At 33.8% G+C, this 12821-nt stretch overlaps 1 long non-coding RNA gene across 1 annotated transcript in view; it reads left to right on the forward strand.

The window, feature by feature from the left end:
* The window catches only part of LOC141567432 (uncharacterized), an 88355-nt gene extending 75779 nt beyond the window's left edge, over positions 1-12576 (forward strand). The window contains exons 2-3 of the long non-coding RNA XR_012490017.2: positions 10972-11066; positions 12490-12576. This is a non-coding gene — a long non-coding RNA (uncharacterized LOC141567432). The remainder of the gene's footprint in view (positions 1-10971; positions 11067-12489) is intronic.
* The last annotated feature ends 245 nt before the right edge of the window (positions 12577-12821 follow it).

Raw genomic sequence — 12821 nt, forward strand, 5'->3', positions numbered from 1 at the left:
ATTTATAGGAACACAAGTCCATATTTAAAGGTGACTTCAGCTTAGCAATGGTTACATCTGGGGATCATTAGTTATCAAGAATTCATTAGTTTAAAAATGGAGTTGGAAGTCATGAATCCAAGAGGATATGACATGCACACTTAGTAGGGAAATGCAGTTCTCTCTGAACTGTATTTAAAAACAGAGTGGGAAACAGTTATGCTTTGATTATTAATACAGGACAGAGAAGGCCTGAAATGAACTTCAGCCATCTTTTGCTATATCAAATGCCAAAGCTGATTTCTCAAGACAGTATCCTGAATGTATTTTATTGGACACTAGTGGTAGGTGTTTCCCACCTATTAGAAAAGAGATAGAGAAGGAGGGGAGGGGAGGAAAGACCAAGGGGGGAGGGGAGGGAAGAGGGGGGAAGGGAAAGGAAGAGAAGGGAGAAGAAGTAAGTGCTTTTTAATTAAAAGACCCGATTTCCCATGTCCATGAATCATCACTAAAGAACATTTGATGATCATTTAAACGAATCCTTGATTTTAAGGAGGAAGATGCAACAGGGATATGCTGCATGCTCGTGTCGTAAAAATGACAAAACTAGTGACTGGTTCTGTGACTCATTTACATTATGAAAGGAATTAATTCCTTGATGTATTAGCAGCCTAGAGGCTTGCTCTCTGTTTCCTTCCTTCCTACTTTCTTCTCTCTCTCTGTCTCTGTCTGTCTCTGTCTCTCTCTGTCTCTCTCTCTGTCTCTGTCTCTGTCTCTCTCTCTCTCTCTCTCTCACTCTCTCTCTCTCTCTCTCTTCTCTCTCTCTCTCCCCCTCTTTTCCTCTCCCTCTCTTTCTCATTCTTTCATTTTCTTCCTTAATTAAGCCCAGCTTTTATCTGTAGCTGGGCAGCAGCACCTCATTGTGGTTATAGCACCAGAGATGTAATGATACTCTGAAAAGATTATGCTTTCAATTGATTCTATAAATACAGTCATGGGTTGGAGTATATACAGTATCTATAAACACATATGTGATAATATCTATTATCAGCCCACATCTTATTTTCCCCATTCTTTGGACTTCAGTATGATGACAATGATGGATATGAATTCTAAACTGTTAGTTTCATGATATTTTTTTTCTTAGTCTAAAATAAATCTCTCTTAAGTACTTTCCTCCTTGGGCAATGTGTTTCTCATTTGCTGTGGCACTAAGTGTATAGGTATGGCTGACCGCTAACCTGACATGTGCCTGTCACCAGGGACCACTGGTTCTTTCATCTTCTTAATGGACATTTCTCTACAGATGTCTGTGGCCTACCTGACTATAATCCTTTAAATTTTAATTCACTTTACATTTAGCCTGGTCATAAATACCATTTAGGTACCAATACTCTGCTTTATGCAATCCCTAAGGTGGTGCTTTTATTTTAATGAGGCCATTTGCAACTTAAGAGAAAAAAAAAAACAAAAAAAAAAAAACCTTCCATCTTTGATTGAATATATTTGTCAGTTTTATTCCCGATTGGCATTTTCATGGGAAAACTTGGATAAAACTAAAGGATGGCTGCTTACCAAGTGGGATAAAAGTTTCAGTATGTTTCTACTTTCAAAATTTACTGAATAAATGGTCTTTGAAATTCATTTTGAAAACATCAAAGTGAACCCTGGCTATAATCAAAAGTAAAATCCAGAATTAAGTTATGTGACAAATGAAATTTCCACTAGCATTGTTTTTTAATATTTTAAAGGAAAAAAATAAATTGAGACTTGAGTTAATAAACTATTCAAATATGGGCCAGTATAAAAGCACATGGAAGTGAATGTAGAAAAATATGTGCAAACAGTGGCTAATTATTAATTTTGCAGTTATGTTCTCCCATTTTTATTCCTACCTTAGTCCTTTTACTAGTATCATCATGTTCACTCCCCCCACCAATTTCAATTGAGATTTTAATGGACTTAAAACTTGGTAAGAAGTGAATTTATTAAATTATATCTCTAAAATCTACGTGAACAATTCTGATTACGGAGGCCCTCTGTATTCATAGACCCTAATTTCTATGCACATAAGATTAGAAATATTGAATTAGATTTTTGCTCTGCATAAGTAAATGGTGATTTCATAGAGTTTTATTTGAGGGGATGAACAACACATTAGAGTTTGAGAAACAATATTGAAATATTTTCTTGGGAAGAAATGAGAACTTGAGTATTTAAATTGCTATAATAAATACATAGTAAACGTGGGTATTAATTTAATTATTAGTTTTAATTTCCAAACTTTGGTTTGCAATATTCCTTAAATAAGAATAATGGTAGTTATTTCCTTAAATAAGATGAATTTCAGCATTAAACATAAAAGAATAATACTTTGTAAAAGGGATTTAACTTTTTTTTATTTAATCCTTACATTCAATTTTAAGGTGCCATTATAATTATTTGAAAAATATGAAAACTAAGGCTGAGAGAAGTTAAATAACTTTCAAATGTTATATTCTGAGTCATAAAGCTGCAGTTCAAACCAACATCACTCAGAATCCCAGCACTTTATTGATTTTTTTTTATTAAATTTACTGGTGTGACATTAGTTAGTAAAATTATAGCTTCCAAGTGTACATTTCTATAATACATCATCTATATATTACACCACCCAGAGACAGTTCTCCCATCACCATATATATGACCCCCTTTTCCCTCTTCTACCACCCTTCCTTCCCTTCCTACCCTCTGAGAACTGCTAAACTATTGTCTACGTCTATGAGTTTTTGTTTCTTTGTTTGTCTTGTTCATTTGTTGCTTTCATTTTCATATCCCGCATCTGAGTGAAACTATATGGTTCTCGACTTTTTCTGTCTGACATATTTTGCTTAGCGTGATAATCTCAAGAACTATTCATGCTGTCACAAATGGCAGTATTTGAACTTTTCTTATGGCTGAGTAATATTCCATTGTATATATGTACCATATCTTCTTTATCCAATCATCTATCGAAAGACACTGGCTGTTTCCAAGTCTTGGCCACCATAAATAATGCCACTATGAACATCGGGGTACATATATCCTTATGGATAAATGTTTTCAGGTTTTTTGGGTAGATACCCAGGAGAGGGATTGCTGGGTCATATGGTAATTCTGGTCGTAATTTTTTGAGGAACTTCCACACTGTCTTCCATAGCAGCTGCACAAATCCACATTTCCACCAACAGTGTATGAGGGTTTCTTTTTCTCCACAGCCTCTCCAACATGTGTTATTATTTGTCTTGTTTATGATAGGCATTCTAACAGGTGTGAGGTGATATCATATTGTGGTTGTGATTTGCATTTCTCTAATAGTGAAGTTGAGCATTTTTTCATATATCTGTTGGTCATTTGTATGTCTTCATGGGAGAAGTTTCTGTTCAGGTCCTCTGCCCATTTTTTAATGAGACTGTTTATTTTGTTATTGTTGTTGTTGAGTTGTATGAGTTCCTCATATATATTGGATATTAACCCCTTAACAGAGGCGTTCTTTTCAAAGACAGTTTCTCCCATTTCGTTGGTTGCCTTTTTGCTGTGCAGAAGCTTTTTAGTTGGATATAGTCCCATTCATTTATTTTAGCTTTTACTTCCCTTGCCTTTGAGATCAAGTTCATAAAAATCCTCTGTGAACCCAAGGTCCATAAGTTTAATACCTATGCTTTCTTCTATGCAGTTTATTGTTTCAGGTCTTATGTTTAGGTCTTTGATCCATTTTTAGTTAATTTTGGTATATGGTAACAGCTAGAAGTCTAGTTTCATTCTTTTGCAATTGTTCAATTTTCCCAGCATCATTTTCTGAAGAGGGTTTTTTTTTCTCTCTCCATTGTATGTTTTTGGCTCCTTTGTCGAAAATTCACTCTCCCTATTTATGGAGGTTTATTTCTAGGTTTTCAATTCTATTCCATTAGTCTGTGTGTCTGTTTTCCTGCTAGTACCATGCTGTTTTGATTATTGTTACTTTTTAGTATAAATTGAAGTCAGGGAGTGTGATATCTCTGGCCTTTTCTTTTTTTCTTAGGATTGTTTGGCTATTCGGGGTCATTTATGATTTCATGCAAATCTGATTATTTTTGTTCTATTTCTTTAAAAAATGCCCTTGGGATTTTGATGGGAATTGCATTGAATCTGTATATCGCTTTGGGTAATATAGCCATTTCAACTAAGTTGATTCTTCCAACCCATAAATATGGAATATGTTTCTATTTATTTGTGTCTTTTTCAATTTCTTTTAATAATGTCTTACAGTTTTTAGCGTATAGGCACTTCACATCCTTTGTTAAGTTTATTCTTACATATTTTACTCTTTTTATGGCAATTGCAAAAGGAATTGTATTTTTGTTTTTGTTCACTTTTTCTCTGAAATTTCATTGTTAGTGTATAGAAATGCAATTGATTTTTGTACATTGATTTTTTATCCTGAAACTTTACTGTATTTGTTCATTGTTTTTAATAGTTTTTTGGTGGAGTTTTTAGGGTTTTCTATGTAAAGAATGACATCATCTGCAAAAAGTGACAATTTAACTTCTTCATTCCCAAATTGGATACCTTTTATTTCTTTCTCTTCCCTGATTGCTCTGGCTAGGACTCCCAATACTGTGTTGAATAATAGTGGTGATAAGGGACATCCCTGTCTTGTTCCTGATTTTAGAGGAAAATTTCCATTTTTTCACCATTAAGTGTGCTACTAGCTGAAGGTTTATAGTATATGGACTTTATTATGTTGAAGTACTTTCCTTCTATACCTCTTTTATTAAGAGTTTTTATCATAAAGGATGTTATATCTTGTCAGATACTTTTTCTGTATCTATTGATATAATTATGATTTTTATCCTTTCTTTTGTTTATATGGCGTATCACATTGATCAATTTGCATATGTTGCACCATCTTGTGCCCCTGGAATAAACCCCACTTGATCATGATGTACAATCTTTTTAATGTATTGTTGTATTTGATTTGCTAGTATTTTGTTTAGGGGTTTTGCATCTGTATTCATCAGAGATATTGGTCTGTAATTTTCTTTTTTTGTGTTATCCCTACCAGGTTTTGGCATCAGGGTAATGTTGACTTCATAAAATAGGAGGTATTGTCTGTTAAATTTTTTGGAAGATCTGAGGAGGACAGGTATTAAATCATCTTTGAATGCTAGGTAAAACTCACCAGTGAAGCCATCTAGTCCCGGACTTTCGCTTTTGACCAGGTTTTGGATGATTGTTTGAATTTCCTTGCTGTTGATTAGCCTATTTAGATTTTCCAATTCTTCATGATTCAGTCTAGGAAGGTTATATATTTCTAAGAACTTGTCCATTTCTTTTTGGTTATTGAATTTGGTGGCATATAGACCTTCATAGTATTCTTGTATGACCCTTTGTATTTCTGTGGTATCTGTTGTAACTTCTCTTTCATTTCTGATTTTGTTTGTTTGTATCTTTTCTCTTTTTTCCTTAGTGAATCTAGCCAAGGGTTTGTCAATTTTATTAATCTTTTCAAAGACCAGCTCTCTGTTGCATTCATTTTTTCTACTGTCTTTTTGTTCTCTATTTAATTTAGTTCTGCTCTAATTTTTATTATTTCCACCCTTCTGCTGACTTTGGGTTCCATTTGTTTTGTTTTTCATTTGTTTGTTTTCCCTCCTACTTCTTTAAGATGAATGTCTGATTAATTATTTGGGATTTTTCTTGTTTCTTGAGATAGGCCTGTAATGATATAAATTTCCCTCTTAAAACTGCTTTTGCCACATCCCAATAATTTTGATATAATGTATTTTTATTCTTATTTGTTTCTTTTGATTTCTCCTTTTATTTCTTCTTTGACCCAGTCATTCTTTACTGGCATGATTTTTTTAAAAAATCATTTATTGCAATCATAGTATATACAGGTAATATACTATGACTGCAGTAGCATGTTGTTTAATCTCTGTGTATTGTGGGTTTTTCAACTTCCTTTTTGCAGTTGATCTCCAATTTCAAAGCAATGTGGTTGGAGAATACACTTAGAATCCCACCTTTTTGAAAAATTCAATCTATACTATCTCTGCACTGTTTGCCAACAATTTCTTTTTTCTGTTTGTTTGTAAGGAGATAGTAAATATAAACTAGTATTTTAATATGACTAAGCCAATCATATGTGAATATTGACATTTTGACGTCTCTTTAGTAGTATTTATATCAAAGGCATTTTATCTTTCAGAGAAAACCCTGGACCATATAAAATTGGGAAACAACTGCACCTTTCAGCAAATGCCTATGTGATTTACTTTCAGATTCCATGTTTTTGTCCTTGAAAGTCCTTTGGATGAGTGAACCTCAACACAAATAATATTCATTAGGAGCCTAAATGATACTTTATACCAAAATGCAGAGTTTATAAATGAAAATAACACAACTGCTATTTTCTAATGTATGGCAACTCAAATATTGAGATATGCTATGGAAGAAACGTGTGTATATTTTTCTGTTTTATCAAGTAATTAAACCGCTGAGGAGACTGTGCTTGCATTGAAAAATAAGTCATTCTCTTTCTCATGGTTTTTCACCCAGGATGCAAATTGCAAACTGATACATGATGTGTCTGTGAAAGAGGATAGAGAGGAGAAGAAACTTGTGTAAAAATAAATGTATCCACAAGGTGTTCTTTAGGCTTTAGGAATACTAACACTCAGAAACCTGCTTCTTGCTCACTGTAAATTTCTTCCCTTCCTTTCCTCCTTCTTTACTTCTCTTTTTTCTTCCTAATTTTTTTTTTTTTTTTTTTACTAGCAATTAGCAATAATCCACCCACATCTAAAAAAAGGAAAAAAAAAGAAAAACAAACAAACAAAAGTAATGCCAGGTCTAGTCAGAGGAAGAATTTTCAGTGAGTGAAAATGCAGGAGTTCTTAATGTTTTGGAGACTGAATAAACCCTTAGATCGTAATTTTTGTAGAGCCAAAGTTAATACAGTGCAGGCTACATGTTCCTGGATACCTTTTAAAAACAGTGTTATTTTTAATACATTAAAGGCAATAGATTTGAAGCATACTTACTTTTCTCCATAATTGATAATAATAACATCATTTTTTTAACATTTACTACTTGCCAGGCATTGTGTTAAATGTTTTTTGGTCAGTATTTTCTTTATTCCCCACAACTCACATGATTGATACTATTATTTCTATTTTATGATTGAGAATATTAAGGCATAGAGAAATGAATTGATAATCTATGCTTGCATATCTATTAAATTGCAGCGCCAACATTATGTTTCCTGTATGTCTTAATTCAAAAGGCCCACTGTGATGCTTAATCATGACTCCATTCTAATTTGTATTTCTTATCTATTAATAGATATCTTAAACTTGATATTTCCAATACTTTATGTATCTAAAACTGAGCAACTGATATGTATGTGCCGCCTCTAAATAAATAAATAAATAAATAAATAAATAAATAAATAAATAAATAAAATCATATGCATCTCATAGTCTTCTACGTCCCAGTCCTTGAAGCCCAAAGTCTCATTCTCAGCTTCTCTTTTTCTCTCACGTTACACATCAGCAATACCTTCCAAATCCATTTACAACTCAACCATTTTTCATCACCTATGCCACACCCTCTCTGATTCAAAACATCTCCTCTCACATATTACTGCAATCATGGTCTAATCATTCCTTTTGCTCTTGTCTCCCTTCAGTCTATTCATGCAGGAGACAGAGGAATCATTGTAAAACGGAGAACACACCGTGACACTCCTCTTCTCCAAATCTTCCCATGACTTCCTGTTTCGCACAGAATAAAATCTGTTTTTTGACTCTACTCTATAAGGCCCTACATATCTGACCATGTCTCCTGTTCCATGCCTGCTCACGCCAGTCCACTCTACTCTGCAAACAACACTGGCCTATTCATGGATCTCTGAACATGCCAGGCAAGCTCCTGTTTCAGTGCCGTTGTACTTCCTGTTTCCTCTGTGTGGACATCTTTTCCCTCAGATACCCACATGACTCTCTCTATGAATTCATAAAGTTAGATTAGAACACAGCCACTCCCATTTACTTACATGTTGTCTACAGTTGCTTTTGTGCTACAATGGGAGAGTTGAATAGTTCTGACTGGGGCTGTCTGGCTCACAAAGCCTAAAATATTTACTCTTTGTCCCTTTATAGAAAAGAAATGTTCCCACTTCTATTTTGTTACACTACTTATCACTATGTAGCATGTAATACATTTTATTTGTTATTTCATTATTGTCTGTCCCTCTCTACTTGATATAAGCTCCATGTGGGCAGCAGTTGTCAGCATTTTGTTTATTCCTGTATTCCCAGCACCTAGAATAGGAAGTTGCACATGGGATGTTCAGTAAATATTTGTGAATGCGTGAAGAAATTTGCTGGATGACATATTCTAGCTCTGTATGCTTAACTCATGTTTCTCGCGGCTTTAATGTTGTCTGGAACTCTCTGACGTATCTTATTCTCCAAAAGAAAACTTCATCTTGTTAATAATCGTAATATTTATGGTGGTGATACAGTGATTGCTGACCATCAACTTTAGAACAAGTCTAGTCCAAACAAAAATAATTTTGCTCCACAGGAATTTGAATTTTTAAAATTATAGTCATAAATGACTTTTGTCAAAAAAATGTGCTTTGTGACACTCTAAAGCAGAGTGGGGATAGGAAAGGTAGAAATTCTTACTCTATTCATTATTAGAAGCAAATATTTTGAAAGAGGTCTTAAAGTCTTTAAAAATTCTTGGGTGAAATGTATACTTGAGGTGTTACACTTTATTGAAAGAAGTCCTGAACCTGAAATCAGAAGAAGTGGGTTACAGTGCTGGCTCTATTGTGTGCCAACTATATGAACTTGAGATGGAGATTATTAAAATATCAATATTACATGGTTATTTTGAGCATTAAATGAGATAAATGTGATTTAACCTATCCTACCATAACTATTTGACAAATGTAAATATAATCAGGAAAATCCAAGCTATTTTATTAACCAACAAATGTTACAACTTTATGGCCTACTCTGGGAAAATATTCTGATGTACAATAAGTTGATTTGGTGTCTTCTTAACGATTGGTTCAGTTTTGTTTTGTTTTTTCCTTCCTATGTATCTAAGTGTACTTTCATAGTAATTTGAGGTGAGCTGACCTCGATGGACCCAGTTTCTCCATTGACAAGCTATATTGTATTAAACAAGTTATTTAACATCTTTGAGACTCAATGTCTCCTTATATAAAATTAGGATGATAACAATATCTACTTAACAGTATTCTTATGAGAATTTAGGAAATGTATGTAAAATAGCAGAGCATCTAGCATACTTTAAGTTCTAAAATTTCAGTTTGTCAGGGTACTCCTCCTTCTCCCTGTAACTCTTACTTCCAAGGTCAATCGTACAGGTTGTGATTATGCTACACTATTTTCAAGTTTCTTAGCAGCTTTATTAAGAAAACCTGCTATGTAATATGGCATAACATGTTAACACTCTATCTCATTTTTGTCTTAGAATTTTGAAATTGCACACACACACATGAAAACACAAAGAAATTATTATTTAATGATAAATTTCAGACCCCCGAAAAAAAAAATCAAGGAATAAATTATTTTCCTAATCTTTCAAACGATATTGTGTAGATACTGTGTAATTCTCCTAGTATTAAACATAATTATTTCCTTGAAACACATCCTCAGTAACATCCTGTTAAGCCTTTAGCATCAATTCCATTTATAGATTTTTTTTTTTTTTTAAGGTGGGAAGGATTTCAAGCTTACTTTTATTTTACTCTCTGTGTTAAAAAAGATAGTAGTGTTACTATAAAATTTAATATGCAGTTCAAGGAGAAAAAAGGAGTCTGTCTCTGAAACTCTTCTCTGAGCTGATATGCAATGGAAGTCAGCCTGTTCTAGAATGAAAACTCAGCATCTGCTTTCTTCTTTGTTTTCTTTACTGCTGCTGTGTAAGACCTGGATTGAGTAAACCCTTCCCACAGTATGTCTGAGAGCTCAGACTGCTGGTGCAGCCGCACCTAGCCACTTAAAAAAGCATTTCTCTTTTTATTGGTGTCTCCGGTGCTCATTATTTCACCTTTATCTGCATTTCGTCTGTGTCTTTGATCATGCTCTACTTTGACCTCTTTCTAGCTTGAAAAGGTTTTATTCATATGCTTTTCCCACCTTTCTTAACCTTTCTCAGAGTCAGTTATTTTTCCAAAGGGTCAACAGCTATGGAATTCAGTATGCTAACTTCAAATGGTGACCTCTTTAAATAAACATTGCTAAAAGGAGTTGTTCAAAAGAAATTGTATGGTCTAAATAAAGCTGGGCTTAGTCAACCTTAGGAAGCTGTTGGAGTTTGTCATTCTCCTCCTCCTCTTCTATCAAAACATGACTATCCTGTGTTCCATTTCCTTAGGGCTCTGCTTAAACTGGTTGACATCAGTGCCTAAATGTTGAGTTAATAGTATCATAGTCTTCATTCCCAACTCTCTCTCTTTCATTACCAGAATTTTCATTTACTATATTTCAAGGATATGAACATATTTTTAAAACATATCATTCAACCACTTTGAAATTAGGCTAACTCTTGCAATTGACTTGTCATGAATAAATTCGCAGTATTTTTCTCCCTTAGTTGTACATAAAATAATGCTATGTCTTATTATTGATAACCTCTTAGATGAATTCAGAAATAAGAGATTCCAGGAAAGCATGAGACATTAATTTGTGGGAGTTAATCCCTACTAATATAATTTCAGGAACAAAAGAATCTTAATGTAAGTGTTAATTTTGGTCAGGAAATAATATCCTTACTTTCTCCCAACCCCACCTGTCATGTAGGTGATTCCTGAGTCCAGCTATAAACCAACTGGCCTAAAATCTATAGGAGCACCTCAAAATTAGCTGAAACAAGCACCTTACATTGCAGAGATGGGAGTGGTGGTGGGGGGCAGACATCACTTTCATAGGATACTTTTCTGTTATTCAGGAAGATTCCAAGATGGTTTAATGAAATGGCAGTAAAGAGAAGAAATAGGTGTGGAGTGGATTCCAGGAGAATTCTCTCTGCCCAGTTCAGTAGAGGTAAGCAGAATTTGTGAAACCAGTTAATGAAAAATCTGTGCAGTTTTAACCCTTATTCCTAGCATTCATTCCTGCTTCCTTATGGCTGTTCCGTGAAATTTCTCTTCATGAAAGTAGAAGTTTGACACTTTGTCAATGTGAATGGGATAAAATGAAAAGAAAATGAAACATACAATCTGTTTCCTGTCATTTAACTACTTAATTTAATTATGTAGCATGTGTCCTCTTCTCCTTTCCCAGCTATTAGTTCATGATTTATATATCTAGGAGGAATATTACCACTTGTGCAATGTTGCCTGATATGGCCAAAATCACACTGCCACATTTCGTGTCTGAAATGAATTTGTATCATCATTTATCTTTAGAAATTCTTGGGCTCTAGGGACTGTGTGCTTGCAATGGGAGGGATTTGCCACTAGATGGTGATTTTACAAATTAGTAACAGAACAGAAGCTCACTTCTTTTTGGGTGAATTGTATAGCAAGAAGCCAGAAATGTTTTTTTTGTTGTTGTTGTTGTTGTTTTGGCATTTTTTTCTAAAACATTAAATGTTGTATTACCACTGTATAACTAACTTACATGATTAAAGCTTAGTAATTTAAAATTATACATCGAAATTAGAAAGAATATAGGTTAACCTGTAGATAGTTGTCTTAAATTCTGGTTAAGACAAACTGAGAGGTACTTTCTAGACAATCATAAAATATATACTGAATCCTATCTCAAAGATAAGGTCAAAATTCCCTGAAGTTTTAAGTGTCTTTTTCAGGTATTTCTGGTAAGGCTGATCAGTGGACTGCATTTGAATATAGGTAGACTTGATGTTCCCTTTGAATTTTGAGGGTAAATAGTTTCCAACCCCTTGAATGTAAATACTGTTTCTAAGTATATCCTTCCATATTCTCTCTAGCATGTGATGCACTGTACTAAGAACCTCTTGGCTAAATCAAAAACATTCTAGTGCATCCCATTACCTTTCACTAAACTTTGAAAATCAAGTTAGGTCCTTTATGCAAGTTTGAGTGGCAGCCTATTTTTCCATTAACAAACCAGGAACTTTAGCTCTGTCTGTGAGCACAAAGTTATGGTTGCTTATGCCAAAGGAAAGAGGGATGCCATAATAATATTTAAAAACCGACTTTTGATTTATTTTTTTTCCTTATGTGTTTTTCTTTTAAACAAGACTCAGGAAGCAAAAACTCCAAGGTGCTTTTGAAATTTTCTCTCTTTTTTCAAAGACATAAGACTTCAAAACATAAGACTTTGCAGTAAATATATACATATATGTGTATATATATGTACTTATATACATATAAATGCTTATCGGTCCACAATTATTTGCCAGGTCCTGAGCCTAAGAAAACTACTCATTTTTCTTTGTATTTTGCCTCACCATGATCAAATATTTATTTTTTTTTTCCAGGTTCAAAAGAATCACATTTTCTTCTCAGATACATTAGCTCTCCAATATTGGCTAATACAAAACAGTGTCTAAGGACAACAGGAGGAAGTAAGTTATACATAAAAATTAATAAGTTGTCACCAAAAGTCTCTATAACCACCACCTATGCCATATCTTAACTTGTTTCTGACTTTTCTGTGTTTTTACTACTTTGACCCACCCGTTTGGTTACATTAATCTCTTGCTACGTTACTCTCTTGCCATAACAACCTAACATAGTCTTCATACTCAGTTTGTCCCCTTCTCTTAGAGCCCATTTGATTTGACCATGCAGAAAACCAAAGTAAGTATTT

Source organism: Rhinolophus sinicus, chromosome 17 (genome assembly GCF_057876585.1).
Source record: "Rhinolophus sinicus isolate RSI-liver-muscle chromosome 17, RSI-T2T, whole genome shotgun sequence".
Lineage (NCBI taxonomy): Eukaryota > Metazoa > Chordata > Mammalia > Chiroptera > Rhinolophidae > Rhinolophus > Rhinolophus sinicus.